The sequence below is a fragment of the Chlorocebus sabaeus genome, chromosome 17 (assembly GCF_047675955.1).
Source record: "Chlorocebus sabaeus isolate Y175 chromosome 17, mChlSab1.0.hap1, whole genome shotgun sequence".
NCBI lineage: Eukaryota > Metazoa > Chordata > Mammalia > Primates > Cercopithecidae > Chlorocebus > Chlorocebus sabaeus.
Window position 1 is genome coordinate 19,333,382 of NC_132920.1, and position 15,798 is coordinate 19,349,179.

General features: G+C 37.6%; 1 pseudogene; it reads left to right on the top strand.

Annotated features, from left to right (window-relative positions):
* The first annotated feature begins 6,927 nt into the window (after positions 1-6,927).
* LOC103222092 (large ribosomal subunit protein uL18 pseudogene) lies at positions 6,928-8,788 on the top strand (annotated as a pseudogene).
* The last annotated feature ends 7,010 nt before the right edge of the window (positions 8,789-15,798 follow it).

A 15,798-nucleotide genomic window follows, 5' to 3' on the forward strand; every position in this document is an offset into this window, starting at 1 on the left:
ATTCTTGCTTCTGCATTTTTTTTTTTTTTTTTTTTTTTTTTTTAGTGAAGACAACTATTAGTATAATTTTTCTCTTCAATGAAGGTAATATCATTTTTCTCTGTCCAGTTTTAGGATTTCTTCTATGATTTTGGCTTTCAGCAACTTTGCTGTGATGTCCTAAATATAATTTTCTTTATATTTATAGTGCTGGAGTTTATAGACCTTTTATAATATTGGGCTTTATATCTTTTACTGGTTTTGGAAAACTCCCAACCATTGTCTCTTGAAATATTGCTTCTACCACATTGTCTTTCTCTTCTCCTTCCAGTATTGCAACTATATGTATCTCAGTCCTTTTCACTATTTTTCTTTCTCTTACAGTCCAATTTTATTCTTTTTGACTTCAATTTGAGGTTTTTTGGTTATATTTTTCAGGACAATATTTCTCTCTTTCTTCAATTTATCTAAGTTAAATATGTTATTGTTTTTAAAGTTCTTGAATTTCCATTCAGTTTTTTCTTTTTAAATATGTTTTAGTTTCAGATAAAAATCTTTTTTTTTTTTTTTTTGAAACGGAGTCTCACTCTGTCGCCCAGGCTGAAGTGCAGTGGCACAATCTCGGCTCACTGCAAGCTCTGCCTCCCAGGTTCACGCCATTCTCTTGCCTCAGACTCCTGAGTAGCTGGGACTACAGGTGCCCGCCACCACACCCAGCTAATTTTTTGTATTTTTAGTAGAGATGGGGTTTCACCATGTTAGCCAGGATGGTCTCGATCTCCTGATTTCATGATTCACTTGCCTTGGCCTCCCAAAGTGCTGGGATTACAGGCGTGAGCCACCACACCCGGCCCAGACAAAAATCTTAATCTGAATTTTGAACATAGTAAGAATAGATATCTTCAAATCCTTGCCTATAAATTCCATTTTCCAGATACCCGCTAGGCATTTTTTTTTATTTTTTGTTTCTCTTGATACTCAGCCTTCAGTCATGTGTCCTCGTTCTCCTGCTTTTTGGTTTTTGGTTTTGTTGTTGTTTTAGGGACGGGGTCTCACTTTGTCTCCCAGGCTGGAGTGCAGTGGCATGATCATGGTTCACTTCAGCCTCTAGCTCCTGAGCTCAGGCAGTCCTCCTACCTTAGTCTCCTGAGTAGCTGGGACCATAAGTGTATGCCACAGATCCTGGTTATTTTCAATTGAGTGCAGGATATTGCATTTTTATAAAATGTAGAGATAATCTGAAACCTAGAATGATATCTTTCTTTAATAGGAACTTATGTTTGCTTTTGGCAGGCAGTCAGGAATACTTGTAATGCTAAGTGATCTTAATCTAATCATGAATTGAAATAACTTGTAGCTGGGGTTTCAACCTCTGCAAGAACCTATTGGTTATTTTTCACCTTATTGTAGCCCTTTGGGATTTCAACTGAGAGTCATGAAGTTTACTACATCACCATGCTTTCCTTGCTGGACTGGGAACTTCTATTTTCCCAAATCTGTAAATCTGGCAAAAATTCAGTTGATCTTCTTAGACTCTCAGCCACGAATTTTTGGAATATATGATGGCCTGAGGAGAAAAGAAACTCTCAAAGGAAGCTTTTGTTATTTTTTTTCCTCTGGCTTTCATTCTTCTTCTTGGTTTTGGTTTCCATAATTCCTCACTACCTTATTAGCTTTCTAATGCATCAATAAGATGTATTTTTATGCTGTGTCCAGGTTTTTCAGTTGATCTTAGCAGACAGTCAGAATTTCCTGATCCACCATTACTAGGAGAGAAGCACTGCACTATTTCAAGAGTAAAACAAATACAATAGTGTGTCTATGGTACATAGGAGTTTTACATTTGCAGCCAGGAAAGAATTTAGAAATCATCATTTAGGGCAGGCACGGTGGCTCATGCCTGTAATCCCGGCACTTTGGGAGGCTGAGGTGGGTGGATCACCTGAGGTCAAAGAGTTCAGGATTAACCTGACCGACATGGAGAAACCCTGTCTCTACTTAAAAAAAAATACAAAATGAGCCAGGCATGGTGGTGCATGACTGTAATCCCAGCTAATCGAGAGGCTGAGGCAGGAAAATCGCTTGAACCCAGGGGGAGGAGGTTGCAGTGAGCCGAGATCATGTTATTGCACTCCAGCCTGGGCCACAAGGGTGAAATTCTGTCTCAAAAAAAAAAAAAAAAAAAAAGGCATTTAATTCAACTCTCTTGTTTTATAGATGAGCAAAATAATGGTAGCTGGTGAGCCAGAAAGGTTGGAGAAAAACCTGTCCCTCTGCATGCCCCAGATTGAATGTGAGACCTTATACACATTTGGAGGAGGCATGAAGAGGTACAACAGGAAGTAAAAGTTGGAGAATAGTGTCTTAGCTTTAAATGTGTTTTCCAATCCATACACAGATCCAGTGGTAAAAGTGGAAACTGGTCAGGCGCAGTGGCTCATGCCTAAATCCCAGAACTTTGGGAGGCCGAGGCAGGTGGATCACCTGAGGTCAGTTGATCGAGACCAGTCTGGCCAACCTGGTGAACCCCCATCTCTACTAAAAATACAAAAATTAGCTACGTATGGTGGCATGTGCCTGTAATCCCAGCTACTCCCAAGGCTGAGGCAGAAGAAGCGCTTGAACCTGGGAGGCAGAAGTTGCAGTGAACCGAGATCACACCAGTGCACTCCAGCCTGGGTGACAGAATGAGACTCAGTCTCAAAAAGAAAAGAAAAGAAAAGAAAACAACAAAAAAGGTGGAAACTTTACTGAGAGAAAATGTTTAAGCACAAGCTCTTACCAATTATTAACTGATGATGATATATAGATCCAAAGGTGACCACTAAAATGATAGGCTTAAAAATGAAAACAGAGATTTCATAAACAACAAACTGAGCAGAGACATCAGTGGCTGTACTATATGATGAGATAGATTCCACAGAATTATTCCAAGCAAGTCACAAAACAAGTAAACAAGGAAGCAAGCAAGCAAAAAATAATAACAAATACAACCAGTAGGAGAGAGGATTTGGAATTCAGAATTTCAACAATGTAGTATCCAAAATGTTCAGTTTCAACAAGAGATTACAAGTCATGAAAGAACTAGGAAGTGTGACTCATACAGAGTGAAGGAGATGTTTATTAGAAACTACCTTTGTGAGGGCCCAAGTTGGACTTAGAAGAAAAAGCAACTATCATAATTACATTTACAGAATATTTAGAAAAGCATGTTTAAAGAATTAAAGAAAAACATGATGACAATTACCTAGTAAATAGAGAATATAAATGAAGCAGTAAAAATTATTTTTTAAATAGAAGAAAAGGAAATTTGGGGATTAAAAAATACATTAAATGAAATAAAAATTCACTGGAGGTATTCAACAACAGATTTGAGCTAGCAGGAGAAATAATCAGAAAACTTATAAGATAGATCAATAAAAATTATCTAATCTGAAGGACAAAAGTGAAAATGAAGAAAAATAAACAGAGCTGCAGAGATATACAGAAAACCATCAAACATATCAAAATACATGAAATGGAAGTCTCAGAGAAAAAAAGACAAAACGGGAAAATTATTACTGAAGGAAGTTCTTCAGGATGAAAGAAAATGACACTAGACAGTGACTCAAATTGACATGAATAAATAAAGACCACCAATAAAGGTAATTACATACTAAAAAGTATATTTTTCTTTCAACTGATTAAAAGCATACATAATACATTTTCTTGAAAAGATCACATGCTAGGAAATAAACAAGATTCAATAACTTAAAAAGGCTGAGAGCCGGGTGCAGTGGTTCATGCCTATAATCTCAGCACTTTGGGAGGCCGAGGCGGGTGGATCATGAGGTCAGGAGATCGAGACCATCCTGGCTAACACGGTGAAACCCCCGTCTCTACTAAAAATACGAAAAATTAGCCAGATATAGTGGTGAGCCCCTGTAGTCCCAGCTACTCAGGAGGCTGAGGCAGGAGAATGACGTGAACCCGGGTGGTGGAGCTTGCAGTGAGCTGAGATCACGCCACTGCACTCCAGCCTGGGCAACAGAGCGAGACTGTCTTAAATTTAAAAAAGCCTGGGGTCAGATCAAGTATGTTCTCTAACTATGACAGAATTAAATTAGAAGAAAAAACTGAAATAAATTTGGGAATCCATAAACATTAAAAAATTAAACCACACACTTCTTACTAACTCATGGGTTCAAGAAGAAATCACAAAGAAACTTAGAATATTTTATTCTGAAAGAAAACAAAGCAACCAATCAAAATTCATGGGATGCAGCAAAAGCAGTGCTTAGGAAGAGAGTCGTTTGTATCTTTAACCTGATAGTAGAATATAAGAAATATATCAAATTAATAACTTAATCTTTCACCTTAAGAAAATAGAAAAGAGCACTTTGGGAGGCTGAGACGGGTGGATCACGAGGTCAGGAGATCGAGACCATCCTGGCTAACATGGTGAAACCCCGTCTCTACTAAAAAATACAAAAAACTAGCCGGGCGAGGTGGCGGGCGCTTGTAGTCCCAGCTACTTGGGAGGCTGAGGCAGGAGAATGGCGTGGACCCGGGAGGTGGAGTTTGCAGTGAGCTGAGATCTGGCCACTGCACTCCAGCCTGGGCGACAGAGCGAGACTCCGTCTCAAAAAAAAAAAAAAAAGAAAAAAAAAGAAAATAGAAAAGAAAACAAACTAAGCACAAATACCCCTGGAGAAAAGAAAGAAAGAAAAATTTAAAAAGAAGTAGAAATCCATGAAATGGAAAACAGAAAGCACTAAAGAAAACTCAATGCAAACAATAGTTGGCACCTTAAAAGTTCAACAAAATTGACTAAGGGGGAAAAAAGAGAGAAAAGATATAAATTACCAAAACCAGGAATTAAAGAGGGGACATCACACAATCTCTACAGACACTAAAAGAAAGAGAATACTGTGAACAAACTTGTGCTAACAAATTAGGTAACTAAGATGAAATGGTCAAATTCCTAGAAAGACACAAATTACTAACACTGACTAAAGAAGATATAGAAAATTGAATAGACTTATAACAAGCAAAACTATTGGATTAATAACTAAAAAATTTCCCATGAAGAAACAACTAGGCCCAGAGGCTGAAATATCTGGATTACTTTCTCCTGTAATCCCCGCACTTTGGGAGGACGAGGTGGGCAGATCACAAGGGCAGGAGATCGAGACCATCCTGGTTAACATGGTGAAACCCCGTCTGTATTAAAAATACAAAAAAATTATCTAGACGCAGTGGCGGGCGCCTGTAGTCCCAGCTACTCGGGAGGCTGAGACAGGAGAATGGCGTGAACCCGGGAGGCGGAGCCTGCAGTGAGCCGTGATTGTGCCACTGCACTCCAGCCTGGGAGACAGTGACACTGTCTCAAAAGAAAAACAAAACAAAAGAAGAAAAAAGAAAAATTAATGCCAATACTTCACAAACTATTCAAGGTAATAGAAGAAAAGGGAATAGTTTCTAATTCATACTGTGAAGCCAATATTACCCCGTTATACAAACTAATCAAAGATACCACAATAAAAGAAAATTATACTGCTATATTTCATGTATATTGACATAAACACCCTCAACAAAATTTTAGCAGTTCAAATCCAGCAATTAAGTAAAAAGGATTATATAGCATAATTGACTACACTGTATCGCAGGAGCACATAATTGCTTAAACATCCAAAAATCGGTTAATGTAATGTATCGTGTTAATAGGATAAAGGACAAAAATACATAACCACCTCAATCAAGTCAGAAAAAGCGTTTGACAAAACTCACTCATTTATGATTTAAAACTCTCAACAAGGCCAGCATGGTGGCTCATACCTGTAATCCCAGCACTTTGAGAGGCTGAGACAGGTGGATCACAAGGTCAGGAGATTGAGACCATCCTGGCTAACACGGTGAACTTCTTTGGCCTAATAAAAGACATCTACAGAAAACCTACAGCTAACATTGTATTTAATAGTATTTTTTCCCCCTAAAACTGGAAACGACACAAGCGTTTCTGCTGTTATCACTTTTATTCAACATATTCATGGAAGTCCTGGCCAATGCATTTAGGCAATGGAAATAAATGGCATCTACATTGGCAATGAACAAGTTGAACTTTTCTTATTTGTAGATGACATTATCCTGTATGAAGAAAATTCTCAGGAATCTACAAAACACTACTAGAACTAATAAATTAGCAAGTTTGCAGAATACAAAGTCAATATACAAAAATCAGCTGTATTTCCATATCCTAGCACTTAACAATCTGAAAATGAAATTACAAAAACAATTCTAATCACAATAGAAACAAAATAATAAAGTAATTAGAAATAAGTTTAACAAAATTGATACAAGACTTAAACACCAAAAACTATAAACACATCTGAAAGAAACATTAAAAACTTTAATAAATGGAGAAACATTCCATGTTTATGGATTGTAAAAGTCAATATTGTTAAGATATCAATTCTCATCAAATTAAAGTACAGGTTTAATGTGGTACCTAACAAAATCCTAGCAAGAATTATTGCAAATTAGTAGTCTTCAAATTTACATGGAAATGCAAAAGAATGAGAATAACCAGAACAGTTTTGGAAAAATCCAACGTTGAAGAACTTCCACTTCCTGATTTTTAAATTTACTATGAAGGTACAATAATCTGGCATAAGTATAGACACACAGATGGTTTGTAACTTATAATGGTTTGACTTATGAATTTTTTTTTAACTTTACAATGGAATGATGTTATGCATTCAGCATAAACCATACCTTGAATTTTGAAGTTAGATTTTTTTTTCCCAGACTACTGGTATGTAGTATAATACTCTCTTGCAATTCTGGGCAGTGGTGGTGGGCCACAGCTCCCAGTCAGGCATGCAATAACAAGGGCAAACAACCAATATTCTAAAATGAACTGTGTTGTCAGCCTTCTTTGGTATTGTATTTTGTGTTTTTGTATCCCATCATATCAACAAAATGTCCATTTTTGACTTAATGACATTTTCAACTTATGATGGGTTTATCACTATGTAACTCCATAATAAGTTGAGGAACATCTGTACAAGTCAGTGAAACAAAATTGATAGTCCAAAAATAAACCCTTACATTTAAGGTCAATTTCTAACAAAGTTATCAGTTTCACCCTAGTTATTCAATGGGAGAAATGATGGTCTTTTTAATAAATGGTGCAGGGTCAGTTAGGTAACAACCTGCAAAAAGATGAATTTAGACTCATCTTACATCCTACAAAAAAGTTAAATTCAAATGGATTATAAACCTAAATGTATGAGTTAATATTAATACTATAAAGGGTTAGGCAGCACATTCTTAGATATGACACCTAAAAAGCACAATCCATAAAATAAAATATTGGTAAATTTGATTTCATCGAAATTTGAAACTTTTGCACTTCAGAAGACATCACTCAGAAATGAGAACACAAGCCATATACTAGAAAAAAATTATTTGCAAATGAGATATCTGATAAATAACTTGTATTCAACATATATAAAGAGCATTTACAACTTAGTAAGACAACTCAATTAAAACAGGTAGGCTGGGCATGGTGGCTCATGCCTGTAATCCCTGCACTTTGGGAGGCTGGGGCGGGTGGATCGCGAGGTCAGGAAATCGAGACCATCCTGGCTAACACAGTGAAACCCGTCTCTACTAAAAATACAAAACAGCTGGACATGGTGGCGGGCGCCTGTAGTCCCAACTACTGGGGAGGCTGAGGCAGGAGAATGGCGTGAACCCGGGAGGCGGAGCTTGCAGTAGGCCGAGATTGAGCAACTGCACTCCAGCCTGGGCGACAGAGCAAGACTCCATCTCAAAACAAAACAAAACAAAACAAAAAACAGGTAAAAGGCCTTCTTCCCCGCCCCACCTCCCCTCCACCCCCAGTGTTGCTGGATCTGTGGGTCTGTGTTGAGCCACAGATGAGTTTCTGTTTCTCAGGATGGGGTTTGTTAAAGTTGTCAAGAGTAAGGCCTACTTTAAGAGATACTAAGTGAAATGTAGAAGACGACAACAGGGTGAAACTGATTACTATGCTCAGAAATGCTTGGAGATATAGGATAAAAATAAGTACACCATGCCTAAATACAGGGTGGTAGTTTGTGTAACAAATAGAGATATCATTTGTCAAATTGCTTATGCTCATATAGGAAGGAATATGATAATGTATGCAGCTTATGCATGTGAACTGCCAAAATATGGTGTGAAGGTTGACCTGACAAATTATGCTATAGCATATTGTTCTGGCCTCTTGCTAGGTTTGGCATGGACAAGATCTAAGAAGTCCAAGTGGAGATGACTGGAGATGAACCCAATGTAAAAACCATTGATGGTCAGCCAGGTGCCTTTACCTGCTATTTGGATGCAGGCCTTGCCAGAACTACCAATAAACTTTTTTGGGGTCCTGAAAGGAGCTGTGGATGGAGATTTGTTGATTCCTCACAATATTAAACGATTTCCTGTTTATGATTCTGAAAGCAAGAAATTTAATGCAGAAGTACATTGAAAGCACATTATGGATCCAAATACTGCAGGTTACATGTGTTACCTAACAGAAGAAGATGAAGATGCTTACAAGAAACATTTCTCTTAATACATAAAGAACAGCATAACTTCAGACATGAAGGAGACGTACAAGAAAGCTCATGCTGCTATATAAGATAATCCAGTCTATGAGAAGAAGCCCAAGAAAGAAGTTTTAAAAAAGAAGTGGAACCATCTGAAAATGTCCCTTGTCCAGAAGAAAGATCAGGTAGTTCAAAAGAAGACAAGCTTCCTCAGAGCTCAGGAGCAGGCCACCAAGAGCTAAACTGAACAATTTTCTGTGAGAATTTTTCAGATAAAGACAATAAACTTATTGACTAAACAAATAAAAAAAAGAAATAAAAAACCAAGCGAAATATTTTAATAGATATTTCACCAAAAAAGATGTAAGAATGCCAATAAACACATGAAAAGATGCTCAGTGTCATTAATCATTAGGAAAATGAACATCCAAATCACAATGAGATATAATTTCATACCCACTAAATAGCCATAATCCAAAATACAGACAGTGACAAGGGTTAACTAGAATGTGGAGAAAATGGAATGTTTATACATGGCTGGTGGGAATGTAAAATGGTTCAGCCACTTCGGAAACAGTTTAGCAGGTTCAGCAACTTCGGAAATAGTTTAGCACATAAATTTACCAAGTGACTCTGCAATTCTATTCCTAGGTATCAGCCCAAGAGAAGTTAAAGCACATGCCCATAACAATATTTTCATGTGAATAACATGGAAATAACAAAAAAGTGGAAAAAGTACAAATGTCCAATAACTACTGAATGGATAAACAAAATGTGGTATATCCCTACAATGGAATATTATTCAATAATGAAAAAGGAAAGGACTGATAGATACATGCAACAACATGGAATAATCTCCAAAATGTTATGCCAACAGAAAAAAAGTAGGCACAAAAGACTACATTTGTACGGATGCTTTTATATGAAATGTCTAGGAGAAGCAAATCTATAGAGACAAAGTAGATTAGTGGTTACCTAGGGCTAAGGTAGGAGAGGACTGAATGAATACAAACACATGCAGAGGCTCTTTTTGGGTGATAAATATGTTTCTAAAATTCATTTTGGTGATGGTTGTAAAACTCTGTAACTTTACTAAAAAGTATTAAATTATACACTAGCATGGGTAAATTTTATAGTATGTAAATTATACATCAATAAAGCTGCTGTTTTGGCCATTCTGCAGATATAAAATGGCACCATCAAAACTTCAGTTTCGATATTGAGACAGATGATGCCATGTACACACCAAGAGGGTATGAAAAAGTTTATAATGCACATAATAAGGCTTTCTGGGGATAGCAGAACAGGCTTTCCAAATTGGTCTGATAATGGCTTGAACAGTGAGAAAGGGGAGACCAGCTTGGGGTTTTTATTGTGGTTAGGTGGCAGGACTCCGGTGAGGGTTCTCTTTATGGGCAGGTCTTGCATGATTTGAAACTCCTACAATTACCAAAGAAGGGGATATCTGGAATTTATTATAGGCTTCTCCAAATGTGGGCTGAAGGGGATGAAAGATGGGTGTGACTTCAAAGCTGTCAGCAGTCAAACGTCAAAGTTGGAGTCAAATTCTTAATTAAAACTGTTTAAAACATTCTTTTCTACTACAAGGTCTTGACTTATTCCTCAAGTCATTTTACATATTCCCCATGCACACCACAGTAAACTCTTCCTGTGGCCCTTGCCAGTCCTTGTTGTCCATTCATTATTCCCCTCAGTAGATAATGAGCTGCTAAGAGTGATCTTCAAAGTTCCAATTCTTTCATAATATGTGGAGTATGGTAGACACCATAATTGTTAGAAACAGGTGACAGACTATGTGGAGTGATTAAAAGCAGAAAAGAAGGGAGCAGAAAAAAATCAAGTGGCGGCTGTGCACAGTGGTTCATGCCTGTAATCCCAGCACTTTGGGAGGCTGAGGTGGGTGGATCTCTTGAGGGCAGGAGTTTGAGATCAGCCTGGCCAACACCATGAAACCCCATCTCTATTAAAAATACAAAAATTACCCAGTATGGTGGTGCCATGCCTGTTATCCCAGCTACTTGGGAGGCTGAGGCAGGAGAATTGCTTGAGCCCAGAGGCAGAGGTTGCAGTGAGCTGAGATCACACCACTGCACTCCATAAGGAAAAATCTTCCTGAAAAACCATACTCCTTCTATTTTCTATCTCAAGCTCTATGGATGGCTGCATCTTAGATTATTTGATTTCTTCTTGTTAAGAAAATGGAAAGTAATAGTTTAATGAAAGTGAAGTTCACATTTTCTTTGTTGCCAAGGAAACAATGTTACATGAACCTTGTTTCTTATTTGACTACTAAGTATATGCTTTCAATATTATGTTTTAATATCCTTAATTCTTGCCCTTTTACTTCATCTCCTTACATTCAGAAAAACATTAATCCTATGATTCTGGGTATTCCTTGTACCTTTCTCTCCAGTCTCTTATCTCCTGATAAATTCCAGGCTCTACAATACAATCTTTAATCATTGCCTGGCTGACTATAAGTCCTTATTTGCCAAAGAAAGTTCCAATTTACTGTGGTTCTGAAGAAATTATTGATAACTGATTTTTAAGTAATTCAGTCTGGATATTAACTTATGTAATCATGCTATACATTATCCATGGATAGACTTCAGGAATTTTTAACTAGGATGGCAGACTGTTCAATTTTAGATCAATCTTGCATAACTATATATAGCTATGCTATAGTGTTGTAAGGATATTTAGCTTTCTTAGATCTTTTTTTTTAATCTGTGTATGTATGTGTGTATATAATTTATAATATAAAGTCATTGAGAAATCACTGACTTAACAGTCTTAATGCAAAAGTGCTAGTCCTGGGTATAAATCATGCCAAAGTAGGTAAATCATATAATCTCTTTGAGTCTCAAATTCTCTGTAAAATAGAAGAAAAATCTTTGTCGTGCAGTAAAGCAAATAATGACATGTGGTTGGAAGCTCTTAGAAAATTTTGTAATTTCACACAATTTTAAGATAGTATTAAACCTATTTGCAGCTCCCAAAGAGATGACCCAGATATAAAATTGTTGGGAACACAAGAGAATTATATACAAATATTATCAAGAAGCCAAGAGCTTGTCCATGCACAGACTGTAAGTGGTTTGCAAGTTTGGATAAGGGAGTGTGTACTTAGATGATGTGATCAAGGATAGTCTTTGAGATGTGTGGCAGATCCTTCTGACTCACTAACTCAACACCCACTTCCAAACCATTCCTCTTTACCTAACTGTATTAAGAAAGTGGGAAGTTTAAGTGTTAATTAGTCATGTCTCTTTGCCCATACATTTGGCAGGCAATACATTTTTTGGTCAGTAAGATACGAAATAATGTCTCTGGAGTCACGTGGGAAAACTTTTGCTAACTTGATAAGAGGACAGATAAGGGGGGGCAACGCTCTTTCCCCACTCCCACTCCTTTTTTCCTTGACATGATGGCCATCAAGTGATGATGCCATAAAAATCCAGCACACTAAAGATGATGCAGTGGATTGCCTCCCTCCAGATCTCTTATTCTGTGTGAAAATTAATGTCATTATTGAGCCGTTCTTAGTTGGGTTCGTTGCAGGCAAAAGAACTTTTTAGTAATTCAAGACATTTACCTCATGAGAGATAAATTATTTCTCTAGTCAAGTACTGGCTGGAAGATAAACACCCATTGCAATGGCCACAGCTAGAACAAGCTGATTTAAACACAAAGGAGACAAACATAATATAACAGGTTTTGTTTCCCTGAATGTTGTTCCAGTAACCAGGGCCCGAATCTAGTGTTGCTGACAGGATTTCTTACAGGTGCTTAGCATACCCTCTTGGTTTTGGTCTCTGTTGTTCAGCAAGTGTTTCTTCAGAGGGATAAGTAGGCAGATAATAATTATGTGGAGATCAATATTTGAGTGGACATGTGAGAGTACTTCCTAACAACTAGGGCTGCTCAACATCACCATGTGGCACTTACACTCTTCTAACAAACCAATCCATTGGAGAAGCCATGGAATAAGCTTCTTGAGTGGAAGGCAGGGTGCTTTTAACTCTAAAAGTCTAGGACTGTCTGATTATGGGTCCTTATTAGATGCTACCCTTGTGTAATAAGAAGCAGCGTCTTCCCATAAGGAGTTTATAGCATAAGCAATTCTCTGGTGAAGAAAGAAAGATATTGACATGATAAGGAAGTTGTCTATATTGCCTTATTCAAACCTTGGTGAAAACTTAGCTTATTTTGTTTTATATGTGAATTGGGGAGTATAAGCTATTTTCAAACAGTCGCCTGTCTGCTTCTGGGGATACCAAGTGACTATTTAGAGTGCTGCCCCAGGCAGCATGGGATTCTAGTTTTCTACTGTTATCTGGCTCAGAAAGCAACTTATGCAGGCCAAAAAGAAATGAAATGATGATTGTACTGCAGACAATGTAACTGATCTCTTCCTTTAAATGCTAAAGGGACAAAAGTCATTGAGGATAATTTTGTCTACATCACTTCTCCAAGTCTGAATAGCCATGGGATTTCAGACATCCACAGTACTAAGAATTTTTACTTAGGCTCTGCAAATTTATTCAAAAGTATTTTATAGGCCAGGCACGGTGGCTCACATCTGTAATCCCAGCACTTAGGGAGGCTGAAGTTGGGGGATCACCTGAGGTCCGAAGTTTGAGATCAGCCTGGCCAACATGTTGAAACCCTGTCTCTACTAAAAACACAAAAAAATTAGCCAGGCGTGATGGCGGATGCCTGTAATCCCAGCTACTTAGGAGGCTGAGACAGGAGAATCACTTGAACCTGGGAGGCAGACGTTGCAGTGAGCCAAGATTGCATCACTGCTCTCCAGCCTGGGCAACAAAAAAAAAAAAAAAAAGAAAAGAAAAGAAAAGAAAAACAAAAACAAAAACTATTTTATGTTAGTCACTTTATATGTATTATGCAATTTAATCCTCACATTAATCATTATCCCCAATTTGCAGCTGAGAAAACTGAGGCATAAGAAGTATAAGTCCCTTAGCAAATTAACGTGGGAACAGAAAACCAAGTAATGTGTTCTCACTTCTAAGTGGGAACTGAATAATAAGAAAGCATGGACACACTGGGGAAAACAACACATACTGGGGCCTGTTGGAGGGTTGGGGTGGGAAGAGTAAGACGATCAGGAAGCATAGCTAATGGATGCTGGGCTTAATACCTAGGCGATGGGATGATCTGTCCAGCAAACCACTATGGCACACGTTGACCTATGTAACAAACCTGCACATCCTGCATATATACCCCGACCTTAAAATAAAAGTTGGAAATTGAAAAAAGAAGGATAGATGATTTTTACAAGATATCAATAACTAATAAGGAACAGAGTAAGATTCAATTCTAGGTTTATTTTGGCTCCAAAACTTATAGTCTTACTATGCTATTTATTTGCTTTGTATTATTTAATGGTATATGTTTGCCGAGTTCCACTCAACATTTTTTCCCATTTGTCTAGACAAGGAGAAACTGCAATCACAAGGCAGCTGCTCAGTAATTCCCTTAGGGTATCACTGTGTGTGGTTAAGATACAGCATGATAAGATAGACAAGCATGGTAAAGTGCCTTGTATCAAAACAGGACAGACAGATATGCATAGGGGCCATTCTGAACCATGTACCTTTAAAGTTATTCTTCATGAACTCCAACCCTTTCATTTTAATGAAGAAAATCATCAAGGTTAGTAGGTGTGGAGGAATATTTTTTAAAAGCAGTGCCAGAGCAGAGAGAACCATTTCTCCTTTTCCCCGGGCCCTTTCTCTTAGTTGCTACTCAATCTCTGACAGTCATGTTTATTATTTAATTTTAAAAGAAACACAACATATTCAAGAATTTTAGATAGTAAAGTTCAGATACTACAGCCATTCTATAGTAAGAGAAGAAAAGGAGTCCATGGTTTGTTTGACGTTTGTACCACATAATATATTCTAGATAATGATGACTTAAGTGCACACAGAAGTATGTATGTATTTGTAAGCATTTTGAAATTCAAGCAAACCCTATGGGTTAATCTTTCTGAAAGAGAAAATGACCCAGACCAGCACACCAACATTCACACACAAGAAGGAGAACACATATTTATCCTTCATAAACTTCTCGCATGTTTTATGGCTTTTGCTGCCTAGAAATTTCCTCTCAGGACTAACTAAAACACTTCTTACAAAGATTTAAACTCACATCTTGCTATGCTATGTTCTCCACAGACAGACAGCAGGTGGGGAGTTTAGAAACAACGTTTCAGGAGGTGAGGGGGTAGGGTTTTAACCAGGGTATATGCTTCTCACAGCCTCCGCATCCTTCTATGAGAAATGACTGAATTGGACTTGAACTCTTAAGTTTGTTATTGGCGCCAAAATACCATAATGTTATGAAAATAGTTGTCAATTGTCCATGCCGAATTTACACTCCTCTAGAGTAGGATTAGAAGACATAGCATCTTCTAAATCTGATGCTTCCATTATAGAACTATTTATCCCAGTCAAAATGGATCAGTAACAGGGTTTATAAAGGCCTAGATGATCAAATAGTTAATCACGCTTAAGCAGAGGGAAGATAATACAGTTTTCAACATTCATTTGTTTCTTCTTATTTTAAAAATTGGCTCCTATATGCCCTCAATCTTCACAAGTAAGGAAGAGACACTCCACAGAGACATTGCTAGGAGCCTAAATGAACCCATACTGCATGTTGAAACATGTACATCAGCAGATGCTGCATCCTCTTCGCTGTAATAACTCACCTTTTTTCACCGAATGCTACAAACTCTTAGCCCTCAACTCTGTTAAACTCATCTCTATGTGTTGTAACCAAGGCGGTCTTTGTGCAAAAAACAGGCATGCATCTTAGGCATGTAAATCCACAAAGCCAAAGATGGGGTGTCTATCTCTTTATTTCTACGTAAAAGAACACCAAGTTTACACTTCCAGTTTATTCTACACCTTTTCTCTATTTGGAATCAATGAGTGACAGCAAAAGGGGCAGAGAAGGGACTTTCTGAGTACGTATATTAGTCTGCTTTTGATAAAGACATACCTGAGACTGGGAAATTTACAAAAGGAAGAGTTTTTTGGACTTACATTTTCACATGGCAGGGGAGGCCTCATAATCATGGAGGAACACAAGGAAGATTAAGTCACATCTTACGTGGATGGCAGTGGGAAAAGAGAAAGAGAGTCTGTGCAGGTAAACTCCTCTTTTAAAAACCATCAGATCTCGTGAGACTTATTCACTG